At 40.6% G+C, this 16,237-nt stretch overlaps 1 long non-coding RNA gene across 1 annotated transcript in view; it reads right to left on the bottom strand.

Annotated features, from left to right (window-relative positions):
• LOC120638247 overlaps positions 1-10,892 on the bottom strand; it is a 70,602-nt gene extending 59,710 nt beyond the window's left edge. The window contains exon 1 of the long non-coding RNA XR_005659808.1: positions 10,682-10,892. This is a non-coding gene — a long non-coding RNA (uncharacterized LOC120638247). The remainder of the gene's footprint in view (positions 1-10,681) is intronic.
• Between the last annotated feature and the right edge of the window lie 5,345 nt (positions 10,893-16,237).

A 16,237-nucleotide genomic window follows, 5' to 3' on the forward strand; every position in this document is an offset into this window, starting at 1 on the left:
TCATAAGGAAATAGTGTGATTGCTGAAAGGGGAATTTTAAGAGAGAAAATGAAACAGAAAAGTAATAAGGGTACTATTAAGGGCATCATATATGAGCTATAGGTGATTCTCCATCACAAACCTCCATCAATAGTTAGTTCTAAACATGGTGGATAAATGCAAAATGAGTTGGGCTATGTATTGATTTAAAAAAAATGGTAGTTGTTGAGCACTTACTATGTGCCAGGCACTGAACTAAGCACTGGGGTAGATATAAGCTAATCAGGTTGGACTCAGTCCATGTCCCACATGGGGTTCACAGTCTTAATCCCCATTTTACAGATGAGGTAACTGAGGGACAGAGAAGTTAAGCAACTTACCCACGGTCACACAGCAGACAGATGGCAGACCTGGGATTAGAACCCAGATCCTTCTGACTCCCAGGCCCATGCTCTATCCACTAGGTCATGATGGTTTGATTTGAAGCCACTGCTAGACTAAAACCAAACTGGGCTTCCCTTGCAAAAGGGCCTCCCATTATTTCATCTGCTAAGGTCTTACTGATTATTGGATATTTGACAAACTTTATTAAAAACTATTTCCTTAGTTTTATAATAACAAGGAAACTTTAACAAAAGATGAGCACTTTATGTTTCGTAAAAGTTTTTTGTTGTTGTTGTTGTTATATTTTTAAAGGCTATGAAAAGATGATTTGGCTAGAAAAGAAAAATGAAAATTCTACCTGACTAAAATACTGAAAGGAGACAAAGGATGTATTGTGTTAATAGATATTAATCTATGTGTACCCTACAATAAAATGTTTAGATAATGGAAAACATGCTCAGATCTGAGACAACAGAGTTTTTGTTTAGCAGAGAAAGTAAAATAAATCGGAATTTGCATTTTTGAATGACTCATTTGATACTAAAACTTGCAATATTACCAGTATTTGATACAGACACTGTAGGTGCTAGAGTATGTTTATGCTGGGCATCTGGCCAATGTGGGAGAATTAGAAATATAATAAAAGAATCAATTTACCAAGTGGGGTTCTTTGAAAATCTGGAAGCCTTATAACACCTCATTGAAAGGGCAGACATGTTTTCTTACATGGAATGTAATTACACAATCACTCTGACAAGAGACAACATTCAACAATCTGGGTGATGTTTCCTAAACTGAAGCTCAGTACCCTAGTTCCCCTTCAGTGATACCCAAGGCTGCAGACCAAAGAAAGAGGTATCTCCCTAGGAGGAACTTAGATGCATTTTATTGAGCACTACCCACAAAGGAATCTGTCCTCCCACAGTGCCACCTCAAAATTGGGAGGAGAAATGCCACAATTACACACTGAAGAAGTATGATTAAATTGGAAGCTGGCAAGCCTATTTAGAAAACCTCAGACCATAGGATGATTTAATAAATTGAAGAATTCAGAGAGTTCTAAAGTATACTCTCCCTTCATCAAGACAATACCTATTCCCATTGCAGAGAGCTGGATCTCAGTTTTGGGTCAGTTGAAGAAATAGGAAAGGGGAGAAGTCAAAATAACGCCAGTGAAAGCACCTATGCCAGCATTTCTGGTTTAACTAGAAACTCACCTTGCAGAGAAAATGTTTATTTCTGAGATTTCTAGAAAGAAAAAATGGAAATCAAGGTGGCTCAGGTAATTTGGACAACATTAAGATAACCATTCCAAACTCTGGGTATTTATCCAAACTGATCCAAAAGTTCAAGGTGTTTTAAGTTGAGGAGTTGCTGCATTCAAATCTTCACTTCTGGTTAAATCAGTGATTTGTGTTGATAAACACAAGAGAGGTGGGTCATAGCTGCCTGAAATAAGTTTGGGTGCAAAAAGGCAACATGCTAAATTGAAGTATTCAGCCCTAGATCAGAGATTTGTGAAATCTTGGTCCTTTCCCTTACTCTGCTTGTCTGGTTCCTTTGATTTTAAGGCCTCAATTTATCCTTCTGCAAAATGGAAAATGGAAGGACTTGTCACAGCTGTCCCAATGGCCCGTTACTTTCTTGTACTTCTTATTCTTCATCACAAAAATGGGACTCTGTTCCTCAATGTCTGTTTAATCTCCTAACTTGTGAGAATTAATGAGAGTCACTGGACGTGAGAGATGTTAGATCAGCCTAAAGTTATAGCCCATAAAGAAATAGTGATGCTATTCCCTGTGATACACATTTTCTTTCGAGTCCACTTTGAAATGTCCAGACTTGAACTGATGCATAAAAATGCTACCAAATTGTTGTAAAGCAACAACATTTGTAGTTTTCCAAAGTAAATGCAGCTACCCTGATCTCTTCATCTGTCACCCCTTGTATCCCTTACCACTGCTTATCAGAGTGTCTCACCAAAAACGGGCATCACATTGCCTGAATTTTGAACATCCTACAATTAGAAACTCAGGCAGGAGCCCATCGAGGTGTGTCAAACAGGAGTCTTCCCCAGCCAGATCATTAGGATTTCTCCAAAGCGTGTCTCAGCTGGAAGTGACTTGTTGCCTATCTCAAAGCTAGCAGAGAAAACAAAAGTCTAAAAAAATTACTGTAAATGATTATCCAGGGGATAGTCAGCTTTGAGGACAGAGTGGAATTTAAGAGGTGGGGTTGTATTGCTCACAAAATAAATGCTTCATTTGGATGGTAGAGGTTATTTCTTTCATTAAGATTAAGATCCAAAGCCTTGTAAGTATTAGTAGTGTATAAAGAATGACTTTTGTCCTGTCCCTGGCTGACAGCATTAAGGCTAAAATTCACAACCAGATCTAGGGTTGCAGATGGTGTTGCCTTTGATATTTCAAAAAAATCCATATTCCCCAGCCCCAGGTTAGGTCTGGGATGAATTATTAGTACACCCAGAGTAGTCTGCTCTCCAGCCACTTCAGCAGCAACTGGGAATGACATCGGTTGTGGTAATATCTGGAAAAGATGGGTGGTTTCAGGAAGAGGCTTGAAATAATAATAACCTAAATAATAATAATAATATTTGTTAAACACTTACTATGTGGCAAGCATTGTACCAAAAGCTGAGGTAGATACAAGATAATGATATTGGACACAGCCCCTGCCCCACATGGGGCTCACAACTTAAGGGATCAAGAGAACAGGCATTTAATCCCCATTTCCCAGATGAGGAAACTGGGTCATAGAGAAGTAAAGTGACTTACCCAAGGTCACACAGCAGGAAAATAGCAGTGCTGGGATTAGAACCTAGGTTCCCCAACTCTCAGTCCTGTGCTCTTCCCACCAAGCCATGCTGATTCTCAGCGGATGTGATGTGAGCGACAAGCTATGAACTGGTAGTAACTATAAACTGTAAAGGGGCAGAAACCTGGGCTGAGATTGGTGGGAATATCAAGTGGTTAAAGCATGGAAATCCAAGTGCAGATGCAATGCAGAAGAGAGATGGAAGTAAGGGGAAAAAATGGCTTAATTGGGTAAGGTGCCTTGGAGATGTGATTTTTATAAGGCTTTGAGGGTAAGGAGAGTGGTGCTCTGCTGAATATAAAGAGGAGGGAGTTCTAGGCCAAAGGGAGAACAGGGGCAAGGGATTGGCAGTGAGATGAATGAGACTGAGGTACAGTGAATAAAAGTGTTTTTTTAATCTCCTTAGGACTGCAGGGCAACTAAATATTTGGTGAGTTCAAACAAAAGGCCCACTTGCAGGAAGTGAAACTGATTAAATGAGGGTAGTTTATAGACAATCACTTATATAGTGGTTAGTGTATTTAATGACTTAGATTTGGAGAGCATAGTTCTCTACTTGCAAGTCTTCACTACGAAAGACATAGACTTTCCCTGAGATGATTAAACAGTGGAGCATGATGTCCAAAGTTTCAAGATCTGAGCATGGGTCTGGATGGAGGGCAGAGATTGAGCCTATTAACTCTATTGAATTCTCTCAATCACACAGTACAGCTTAGCCCCGTGCTCTGCATGCAGTAAGTGCTCAATCGATACTACTAACTAATTGAGGATGGCTTCCAAACCCAGCTCCATCGCTGGTCTACTGTCTGGCAATGGGCAAGTCAATTAAAATTTCTATGCCTGGGTTTTCCTACCAATAAAATTGAGATAAAATACCTGCACCCCTATCTTATATCAGGCAGAGACTATGTTTGATCTAATGATAGGGTCTAAGCACAGTGCTTGGCATATAGTAAGCCCTTAATAAGTACCATAGTAAATACCATAATAAATCAAGTGTGTGGAAAACTGTTGCCACCTGTATGTTTATCTATATTTTGTTTGAACAGGTTAAATCCTGGTTTAAAGTGCCTAGTACAGTGCCAGATTCCTAGGTAATCCTCAATAAATAATCATAGATGGTAAATACAAAACTGGGTTTGATTGTCTGTCCTACATTTTCATCTCCTACCATCCTGGAGGGAGGGAAAAGGAATGGAAACGAGAATTTCTGAGACTTTCCCCCAACCCTGTCTTCTGGCATTAAAATGGATTTCTCCTAAAACCTTCCTTGTTGTTTGTTAATGGTATTTGTTAAGCACTTCAATAAACCAAGCACTGTATTAAATGCTGGGGTAGGTAAAAGATCAGACTCAGACCCTGCCCGACCTGGGAGCTCCAAGTATGAGAGGGTATTCACAGCCTAATATGAGGCAAAAAGGACTGACAAGTAGGTTCATTTATCTTAGTTAAGTCCAGTGAGACCTTGGGAAGCAATGCAAGGACCTCAGTTAGTTGTTTTAGGAAATCTATGAAATTGCTAATGCTAAGAATTTCCCTACAGAAAAAAAAAAAGTTAAAATCCACAGACTGCTGTGAAAGTAGACAGTGACACTGGGTCATTCCTGACCGAATGCTACCGCATGACTGGTGCTTTTGTATGGTGCTTAGGTTTCATAGTGAAAACTCTGGCAAGGCTCCTTCCCTGAATCATTGCTGTATATGCTATGATAGGAATTTGTGCTAGCAGTTATTCCACAGGGAATCTGACAACATCAACTGAACTGGAGAAAATAGCCAAGAACGAACAGCATGTATGGGAACTCGGCAGCAGCCCCACCCAACCTGACAACTGAAGCGGCAGCAGCAGCTGCGCCCGAAGGCACAGTGAGTCTTCGCCACAGCTGTGGCAGTGCTTTCCAATCAGATGGGGCTGCAAACAATCCAGATCCTTCGGGGACAAAATGCGGCTAAGTCCCCAAGAAATACTCTTGAGTCGGACTCCATCACACTGTGGAACCTTACACCACTAACTACCCCGACAAGCCTGGCTGGGAATTTTGGTATGACCCACAAATATTGGAGTGGGTAGCCTGGAGATAGATCCCAAAGTTCAGGTAGGAAGGCAATATAGCATGATCAGGTGGGCCTGACCATCCAATCTTTTGAGCATCAGCTATCAAGCCCACAAATTCTCCAGTCAATCAGGAAGCTCGCCTAAGGAAGCTCTGTCCCAGTCCAGATGCTTCCACCAGCACCATTCATTGGCTTAATTAATTGCTAAAAACACTAATTCACCATCTCCCTTCATTGGGTTGAAAATCAAGTTAGGAATAATTAAGGCAGGGAGGTTCCAAATGAGAAACAGTATGGCCTAGTGGACTGCACACAGGCCTGCATTCTAATCCCAGTTCTGCCACTTGCCTGTAGCATGACCTTGGCAAGTTACTGAACTGTTCTGTGTCTCAGTTTCCTCATCTGTAAAATGGGGATTAAGACTGTGAACCCTATGAGGGACAGGGACTGTGTCATTGAACTGGAGAAAATAGTCAAGAACAAAAAGCACATATGGGAACTTGGTAGCGGCCCTGCCCAACCTGACAAGAAAAGCAGCAGCAGCTGCGGCCAAAGACACCATGAGTCCAGAGGCACATGGGGCTCACAGTCTTAATCCCCATTTTACAGATGAGGAAACTGAGGCACAGACAAATTCAATGACTTGCCCAAGGTCATACTACAGGCAAGTGGCAGAACTGGGATTAGTACACAGGTGTTCTGCTTCCAGGCCTGTGTGCATGCCACTAGGCCATACTGTTTCACTTTTGGAAGCTCCCTGACTTTATTGTTCCTAACTTTATTTTCAACCGAATCAAAGGAGATGGTGAATTAGTGAGGCACAGTGTCCTTGTATCTACCGCAGCACATAGAACAGTTCCTGGCACATAATAAATGCTAAGTGCTTAAAAATACCACAATTATCATTATTATTATTACTATAATACCTGTTCTCTCTCACTGTTAGGCTGAGAGGTCTACATGGGACAGGAACTATATCCAATCTGCTTCTATTGTATCTACCCCAATGCTAGGTAGAGCTAATAATAATAATAATTCTGGTATTTGTTAAGTGCTTACTGTGTGCCAAGCACTGAACTGTACGCTGGGAAGGATACAAGCAAATTGGGTTGGACAGGGTCCCTGTCCCACATGGGGCTCAAAGTCTCAATCCCATTTTACAAATGAGGGAACAGAGGCCCAGAGAAGTGAAGTGACTTGCCCAAGGTCACACAGCAGACAAGTGGTAGAGCTGGACACAAATACCACAATTATTAGTAAAGGATTCTCCTTCCTTTTTTGTTGGTCACCTATTGAAAATGATTAATGAAGATATGACATTGTCCAAATAGTGCCAAGTTAACCGGATGATGATTACAGAGTGGACATGATGAAAACAACCATGGGGTGATCACTGGCAGAAGCCTAGACCACAGGACTTCAGGGGAATCATGCAGGATCCTAATGAAAATCAGGTAGTGGGTCTAAAAGACATTTTCCAGAGTGTAGGATTCCTCTGTGGCCTAATGATTTTTGAAAACAATTTACAAGGCTGGCAGGGTTCCCCAGTATCCTCAGGTTGAACTGAGACCTTGGTACTAAGGCACAGGTGGTGTGGAATGTGGCATATTTTGTTCCAGAAGTGTATGCTTCCTTAATATGCCATGAGAGGAATGAGGAAGAAAATTCTCTTTTCATGAGGCTGCCTTTTCTGAGTTAATGGGTCTAGAAAGGAATGTACTTTTTGGCCATTCCCAGTCCTTTTAGGACTGTGCTTCTATATACTCAGAACTTGCATCCCAAGGTGACTTTCTTAAAGAGAGTGCAATTTTCTAAGCAAAAAAGTAATAAATTAATATTTAAGTGGTTACTAAGTACCAAGCACAGGGATAAGTATAATCTAAGCAGAGTGGATACAGTCCCTATGCCACATGGGGCTTATAGTCTAAGGGGGAATGGGAAATGTGTTAAATCCCCATTTTACAGATGTGGAAACTGAGGCACAGAAAAGTTGACTTAGTTCCCCAAATTCACCCAACAGGCAAGGGGCAGAGCCGGGATTAAGCAGTGTTTAAACCCATATAGGAAATGTATGCAGTCTTCTGAAAGGCATTTTAAGCAGCACAATCAATCATATTTATTGCCCACCTACTGTGTGCAGAGCACTGTACTCAGCACTTGGGATAGTGCAACATAACAGAGTTGGTAGACAAGCTGCTTGTTTAGAAGGAATTTACAATCTAGAGGAAATATAGTAAATGCCATCATTTCCATGGTTTTAGTTCCTAAAGAAATTTGACAACTTTGGAAAAATTTCAAAAATAGCCATATGCTCTCTTGTCCGTTTCGCCGTACCGAACATTTTTTAACAGGGCTGTATGCCTACTAAAAAGAAGTTTGTGGATTGCATATTTGAAACTTGGGTTCTCATTCTGGCTCTGTCCCTGACTCACTGGACTTCAGTCTCTCTTGACTGTTTTCCCAGTGGGGATGAAGATGCCTGCCCACCACTCTCACATCTCCTCACAGAGATGATGTCCAAGGACTCTGTAAAACAGAAGTGATATACAAATTCAATATACTATTGTTCATAGCTGGTGAGCGATTTCTGTCATGAGGAATAATAATTTTGTAGCCAATTTTCAGATTATTATTAGCTTCATTTCTCAGGAGAAGAAAAGCCATCTGTAAGAAGCTAGACACATATTTAGTAGAAATGCCTTCAAGACCTCCTCTTGGAACACAGCACATGATGGGCCTGGAGGCTTCTCTGTGGAATGGCCCACTTATATGCAACTGACATTAGAAAGTGCCGCCTCCTCTTTCTAACAAACTATCGAAAACTTTCCCCTCCCCCTCAGGTGAATACTTTCAGATCCCACAGAATAGGTTGGGAGGAAAAACATATGCTTTAATTCTCTGTCACAGATTTATTCTGTGCATTAGAGTGTGTCCATTTCTTAGTTGGTTAATGAGCCCTTCTTTTAGACAATTCACCTGAAAAACACAAAAATCATAACCTGAAATTAAAAAAGCCTTTGCTAACTGCTAGATCCCCACCACAGCTAGCCTGGTGTGGCTAAATGACCTCTGGAGCTCAATAGGAAAACTTGTTAAGTGGTTCCATATTGACTTTTCTGAATAAAATGAAATATATCATTTGTAAACATCTGTGATTTCCAGTGGAAACCAAAAAAAAAATCCAAGTAGAGTGGAAAGAAAGTGGATAGAATAACTTCTGGGGGAGGGTTTAGGATCTCAGTCGAGACTTTATTAAGACTCACGGCTCATCTAGGCTATTTTCCTTAGGGACTGTACGTAGCACTCCAGATGGAATCCAACAAATACCTCATTTAGTAATAATATAGTCTCCTTTTGATATTCTATCCCCCCGCTTATGCAATCTCACTTTTCTTTTTTTCACCTCAGCCATACGCCAGGCAATGAGTTGCAAGGATTTTTCTTTTAAAATAAAAACAACCTATTTCCTACTTTATTTTCTTGCTCTGAAGAAATGGAGACATAAACTTTTCTGTATGTCTAATGTAAATGGACAAATATGAAACAAAATTTTACATAATTTCCACATTGTTGTGCTAAAATATGCTCTTCCAGAAAAAAATAATTGCAATCCTAGTAGCCAGGTTTTCAAGGCAAAAACAACACCCTCTCCATCATTCATTTTGAAGAATGGAATGCTATGTTCAAAATTAATTCTTTGATTTTTTAAAAAACCATGCACTGGGTTTGGAGTTTTTCTGAACAGATTTCATTTGGTGTACCTTACTGAGTTAGCATATGGTTTGTCAACTGTAAACATAGCAGTACTTCTCATACTGTTTTATTTACAAATTTAGAGTCAGGCCACCATTCATTCTTGTCATTTGTTTAATATTAAGGACCTGAACAATCTTCATTATAAAGGACCCCATAACACTTCTCTCAGAAGCATTGGATTAGGCCTAGGATCAGCAGTGCAATTAAACAGCTTCACTTAGTCTGCCCCGACTGCAGAATCCTCAAAGGAGAGGTATGGCTAGCACCTCTAGTATTGGATACCCTTCTTCTCCCCAACAGTCCACCTCCTCTTAATTGCCCTTGATTTCTAGCCTTGTCTTGGGGTGTCTGGGGGTTTTGAATAATAACTGTGGTATTTACTAAGCACTTCGTATCTGCCAAGCACTGTTCTAAGTACTGGGGCAGATACAAGGTAATCAGGTTGGACACAGTCCCTGTCCCACATGAGGCCCATAATCTTGATCCTCATTTTACTAATGAGGTAACTGAGGCACAGAGAAGTTAAGTTACTTGCCCAAGGTCACATAGCAGGCATGTGGCAGGTGGTCAGGATTAGAACCCATGTCCTCTGACTCCCAGGACTGTGCTCTTTGCACTAGGCCATGCTGAATTCTCTGCTTTGTATTTGAAGATGCTTGTATATGCAATTACCTGCTCTTCCTTACCTTCACATCATTCCAAACTGAGGAGTAGTGTGTGTTAAGAGTAACTGAAAAGAAGTGTGCAGAGAGAATGTGCTCAGTTGGGCACCCTTCAGAGAAAAGACACTCACTCGGGGAACTGGGCTGTGCCCCATCTGGGCTGCATCCAGATGTATTTCTCTTCTGGCCCATGATCTTCACTAGGTTATGGCAAGTTTGGCTGGAAATGACCATTAAGTCAGGAGACAGAAATGACTTCTAGGCAGCTTTTCAAACCAGAAAAAGTGATTAGTGAGCTAAGAAGCAGCCTGGCCTAGTGGAAAGAGCAGAAGCATGGGAGTTGGAGGGACCTGGATTCTAATCCTGTGCCTACCACTTGACTTGCCCAAGGTCAACGCAGCAGACACTTCACTTCTCTGAACCTCAGTTAGTAATCTATAAAGTGGGGATTAAGACTATGAGCCCCATGTGGGATAGGAACTGTGTCCAACCTGATTAACTTGTATCTATCCCAATGCTTAGCGCACTTAACAGATACCATATGAAAAAACAAAAAACACCTAAGATGTCTCATTGCACGTGCACATAAAATAAAGTTGGATGAGCTTCTGACTGCCTAAGCTTTCCTGCTCACCTTGCTGAACACCCCTGTAAGGAGCTCTTGCTCTTTGATTGGTAGTCTCCCTGACAATGTCCCACCGGGTTTAGATGAAGAACTTGGTGAATGTCCATCACTTGTTAGAGGATCATGTACGTCGGGGAGATTAACAGGTGCTATCAGATACCTCAACTTCTTTCAGTCATACTGTCTGGCAACCGAGATGATAATTCTGATGATTCAGGTAAAAAAAATCTCCTTGAAAAACCTGGATAAAGGATGAAAATTTTCCAGGGGCAAAATGACAGCAACAGCTTAGCAAAGAAGCATACTAGTTCAGGAGTAACAGCTCCCCCATCTCCATCACACCACTATCTCTTTGCCGGGCACTGTCCTGCCCCATCCACCTTACCTGTACAACTGGACTCTCCATGCTTTGGGCATGTGATAGGAGATGCCTGGCTTCTCGCTGCATATGCATCCTGAGCAGTCCAGTTTACTGCCTGATCATGTTGTGATCAAGAAAACAAGGGCTTAGTAATGTGGACAAGCTAAATGATGGTTGGGGCAGCAGCTCTGAGCCAGAGCTGGGCACTTATAAAGAGCAACTCATTGCCACTAGCAAGCCTGAACATTCCAGTCTCTTCCGGTAACCTGGCGACTGGAGAGTTTGGACTCTGCTCTGGATAATTGCTTCAATTCCATGCTTCTCTTTGGCTGGGAAGATCTGGCCAGATATTACAGTCTTGGCATCACCAGAAGAGGTTTAAGACCTGTTTCAAAAGGCTTCATTACTTGTGCTGGTCTCCGTGACTCCAGTCTTTTCCCTTCTGATATATCACAAACTTGCATTGTATTCTGAAAGGCAAATCTAAACTCTTCAGGAGACCTTTTATGAAGGTAAAGATTTCAAAAGGTACACGTATACACACAAGCATGCCACTCATTTTAAAGCAAAGCAAAAAATTAATATTTGAAACAAAGAGGCCTTTCTTCACTATAAGAAGTATAATTTATTCAGGAGAGATGGGAAAATAGTGCATGAAAATCTAGTTTCCCTTCCTATATTTCTACTGACTTTTGTCCCTTGATACATATGGATCTAAAGAGCATGTTCATTTCCAAGGCTCTAGGTTAAATATTTACTTTGGGCTTCCCATAAATAAGAAAGGACCTACTGCTTTTTTTTCCAAAGGGGGGAAAGAATTCTCTTTTGTTATACACTATGGCCCTAGGAACTGTGACTGTAAACTGGTTAACACTTTGCAGAAAGTAGAAAAGCAAAACCAGAATCCCGAAACATGAAAGAGACCATAAACTCACTCTCAAGTGCCCGATAGCTGCAAATTTGCTGTGCTGGAGCAGCAGTGAATATTAATTACTTCTCCAGCAGAACTTTGAAAGCATAAAAAGTAATTGCCAAAATGATTTCTGTGAGACCGACACACCAGCTGGGTCAATGACTTTGCGAGCGAGAGCCCCTCCATTATAGAGAACTTTGTGAAAGGGAAAAGCCTAAGATGGACTGTAATTCTGAACCCCGTCCAAGAAACTTGAGATCTTGTTCTTGAGAAGAAAAGCACCTTTGTAGCGCCTGAGTCCGCTCATGGATTGGTTTTCGTGGATGTAAATTTCGTCCTAAAGTTTACATTAGGGTCCCTGAGAACAGTACACATTGGGCCTGACCTAAACTTAGAGAGGTGACAAGTTGTTCATTTGAGGAAGCAGCATCGGCAGCTCTCTAAGTTGTTTGATGGCTAGGTGAGACTATTTCCAAAGAAGAAAACTGCACCCTAGTGGCCTGAAAGGGTTAAAGCACCTCTTTGTAAAGGACAATGTCTCATCCCATTAGGTAAAAGGTCAACCAAGTATTCTGACATACACCCAATATTCACCATTCCACTTAAAGTCTGTGAAAAATTCATTAATTTTTTTCCCAGTTGTTTTTACCTGAATAAAAAAGGCCCAATTCTTTTACAAATGTATTGGTTGGAATGCCAAGAACCTTTTCATGAGAATGAATAATCAGTTCTCTTCTGGCACTGCAAGGTGATAAGACTGAGCTGCGTCAACTATCATAGCTATGCAGATGATTACCAAATCTACATCTGACCTTTCTCCTTCACGATCTCTCCTGCCTTCAGGACATTACCTGGATGTCCCACCAACACCTTAAACTAAGAGTGTCCAAAACAGAACTACTCATCTTCCATGCAAACCCTGTCCACCCCATCTTTCCCATCACTGTAGAAAACACCACTATCCTCCTTACCTCACAAGTCCATAACGTTGGCATTGTCTTCGACTAATCTCTCTCATTCAACCCTCATATTCAATCTGTCACCAAATCACATAGGTTCTATCTTCACAATCTGCCCTTTCCTCTCCATCCAAACTGCTACTATGCTAATCTAAGCACTTATTCTATCCCACCTTGACTACTGTATCAGCCTCCTTTCTGACCTCCCTGCTGTTGTCTCCTCACTCCAGTCCCTGCTTCACTCTGCTGCAGGGATCATTTTTTTTTTTTTAAAAAATGTTCAGTTCCTATCTTCCCACTCTTCAAAAACCTACAGTAGGTAACCATCCACCTTCACATCAAACAGAAGCTCCTTACCATTGATAGACTTTGAAGAACTCAACCATTTTACTTCCTCCTATCTTACCTTACTGATCTTCTACAGCCCAGCCTGCATACTTCCACACTTCTCTCCTTTAGCATCAGCTTACTCACTGTGCTCTCATCTCATCTGTTTTCTCACTGACCCCTTACCCACATTCTCCCTCTAGCCTGGAACTCTCTCTCCCTCCATATGCCAGACCACCACTCTCCCCACCTTCAAAGCCTTTTTAAAGTCACATCTGTGTCATCTTTGTACTTGGATCTGTGATCTGAGGACATTTACTATTCACCTCACCTTCAACTCCACAGCACTTATGTATATATCTATAAATCATATATTATAAATTATGTATTTATCAATCATATTTATTGAACACTTATTGTGTGTAGAACACTCTACTGAGCACTCAGGAGAGCACAATATAACAAAAGACACATTCCCTGCCCACAACATGCTTACAGAGCTTACTATGCTTACAGAGAAGCAGCGTGGTGCAGTGGAAAGAGCATGGGCTTTGGAGTCAGGGCTCATGAGTTCGAATCCCAGCTCTGCCACTTGTCAGCTGTGTGACTGTGGGCAAGTCACTTAACTTCTCTGTGCCTCAGTTCCCTCATCTGTAAAATGGGGATTAAGACTGTGAGCCCCACGTGGGACAACCTGATTCCCCTGTGTTTACCCCAGCGCTTAGAAGAGGGTTCTGCACATAGTAAACGCTTAACAAATACCAACATTATTATTATTATTACAGGCCAGAGGTGAAGACAGACAATATAAACTATAGATATCTACTTAAGGTCGGCGTGGCTTGAGGGTAGTGAATGAAAGAAGCAAATCAAGACAATGCAGAAGGGAGTGGGAGAACAGGAAGTGAGGCTTCAGTCAGGGAAGAGCTCTTGGAGGAGATTTGCCCTCAATAAGGCTTTGAAGGAAGGGAGAGTAGCTTTCTGTCAGATATGAAGAGGGAGAGTGTCCCAGGACAGAAACAGTACATGGGCATGTCTGTTTCCCTATCAAGCCTGTAATCTCATTGCAGGCAGGGAACATGTCTACCAACTCCGTTATATTCTCCTAAGCACTTAGTACAGTGCATGCAGTAAGCATTCAATAAATGCCATTGATGATGATGATGAGGAAGAGCATCATCTGAATGAACTGTGGTCTGTCAAGACCACAACTGGTGTGGACTACCTAGGTGGATGGAGAGGATTCTTTGATAGAGCAAGGGTATATCAATTGGATCAAACATTTGGTAAAAAAAAAAAACCACAAAAAAACTATTCCTAACATAAATTTTTAGAAGTGACATATTTTTCTTCCAGAGACAGATGCATGAGCTAATGTAATTTGAGTAAGAGTTATATGATTTTAGGCACTAGAGGATTATCCTTTGAAAAGGGGTAATCCAAAGATGCTCAGCTCCAAAGACATCAATAGACAATCATCATATAACAAAATACGCTTTTATGGGCAACTTTGTTAGGCCCACAAGTCTCTATTTCAAAATATGTGCTACTATATAAAGAAAATAGTTTCCTTGAATTTTGCTTTAAAGGATGATAGTTTTGCCACCCTGGTCTGATATCCATCGTAGTTCTTATTTTTCTAGAGAACTAAAATGTTTGATTTCTTGTGTGACCTCCTTCAAATCATTCACATTGTCTTTGCCTCTTCTTCACCTATGAAATAGTGTTGTTTTTCTCATTTGAGGATGATGCTACACTATGCATATATAAAGATAATCACATGTTGCATTGGTGTGTTCACCATATGTAGCATGTAATTTTATAATTGTCCTTTGGAATCTTTTTGGAATCTTGTATTGCTTGAGGAGAGCAACACATTCTCTAATTTCTGTATGCCTTTCTGGCTTGTCTGCTTCTGTTCTCTCCCTCAGTCCACTGCTACTCTATATAACTTGAGTCTGAAACTTGCCCCATCCTTAAAATGTTTTTCTACACTCCTCAATTACATATTCCACATTTCAACTCTCTATAGAGCAGGTGCTTGGGTATCCTGCTCACATCCATTCTCTTCTCATGAAACTAGATTTCAATAAACATTTTCCCCTGCTTGTAGACTTATAATCATCATTTTTGGTGATTCTCTCTTGCCAATTGATGTGAAATTTAGCTCATAGACTGCTGAAACTGCCCCAGAAACCATATGATCCTTCTGAGATCCTTCTCTAATAATCAAAGAGAAAGTTGGGTACTCTTGCACTGTTATATATTTTAATTTCATATTAATCTTTGATGCCTTGTAATTGCAAAATGTTATTTCCTAAAGGACATCTTTTATTTGTCAGTGATTTTAGTATGTTTGCCCATAGTGTGTACACTCCTGAAGAGCAGTGGTAATCATCAATGGTATTTGAATGCTTACTATATGCAGATCACTGTCATAAATGCTAGGATCATGCATCTGACTTCTGTTGTGCTCTTCCAAGTGCTCAGAAAAATGTTTCACACTCATTAGATGCTCAATAAATACCATGACGATGAGGAGAATGGTGATGATGATGATGAGCAATAGTTAATCGGTACATTTGAATCTAGCCCAGCAACTGAGAATTGATAACCTAAAACTTAAATATTACAGTGAGGTGGACTAGCTTGGAAAAGAGGAAAAAAGAACAGAGATGAAAACAATTTTGACAGCTAGAAAGCAGTAGAAATTAAAGAAGGAAGTCAACTCCAAATGATAGAAAGCAAGAGAAGGAAATGAGAAAGAAGTGTCTTTGATTAAAAGAGCATTTCTTTTCACTTTTCTGTTCTCCAAACTGGGAAGGGTAGAACTGAGGAAGAGAAAGAGTAATTTAAATAAAAATCTTTTACTAGATTCTTTTGGATGAGGTTTGCAGTATACTTCAGTTCTCTTGTTGGAAGAAGAGTTAGGATGACGCTTTTCCTTTATCCCAGCCAGTTCACCCAGCCCTATTTATTATGCAAGTTGATTCATCCCACAGGCAAAAAAGTTGATTTTCTTTCCCTTCTCCCCCACCCCTATATACATAGTTCAGCAAGAGCACTGCAGAGTCCTATAGAACACTTACCAAGCATGTGAAATGCATCGTGGAGGCAAGGAATAAGCATTTGCATATGTTTATTTGGCAACTGTAGCATCCATTAAGAAGACACACAGGCAGTTATTCAATTTGCCTATGCAAAATTCATGGGTTTCTTTCCTAATAAGATTTCAAAATTGTTAACATCAGAGAAAAAAGTGGTCAGTGTTTTTAGGACAGAAAGTTGTGCCCCAAAATGAAAACAGAATTTTCCCCTTTTCATGAAATAATGGATAAGATGGTAACTTAACTCAAAAAAATTATCTTATCTCACCCATTT

Source organism: Ornithorhynchus anatinus, chromosome 3, assembly GCF_004115215.2.
Source record: "Ornithorhynchus anatinus isolate Pmale09 chromosome 3, mOrnAna1.pri.v4, whole genome shotgun sequence".
Taxonomy (NCBI): domain Eukaryota; kingdom Metazoa; phylum Chordata; class Mammalia; order Monotremata; family Ornithorhynchidae; genus Ornithorhynchus; species Ornithorhynchus anatinus.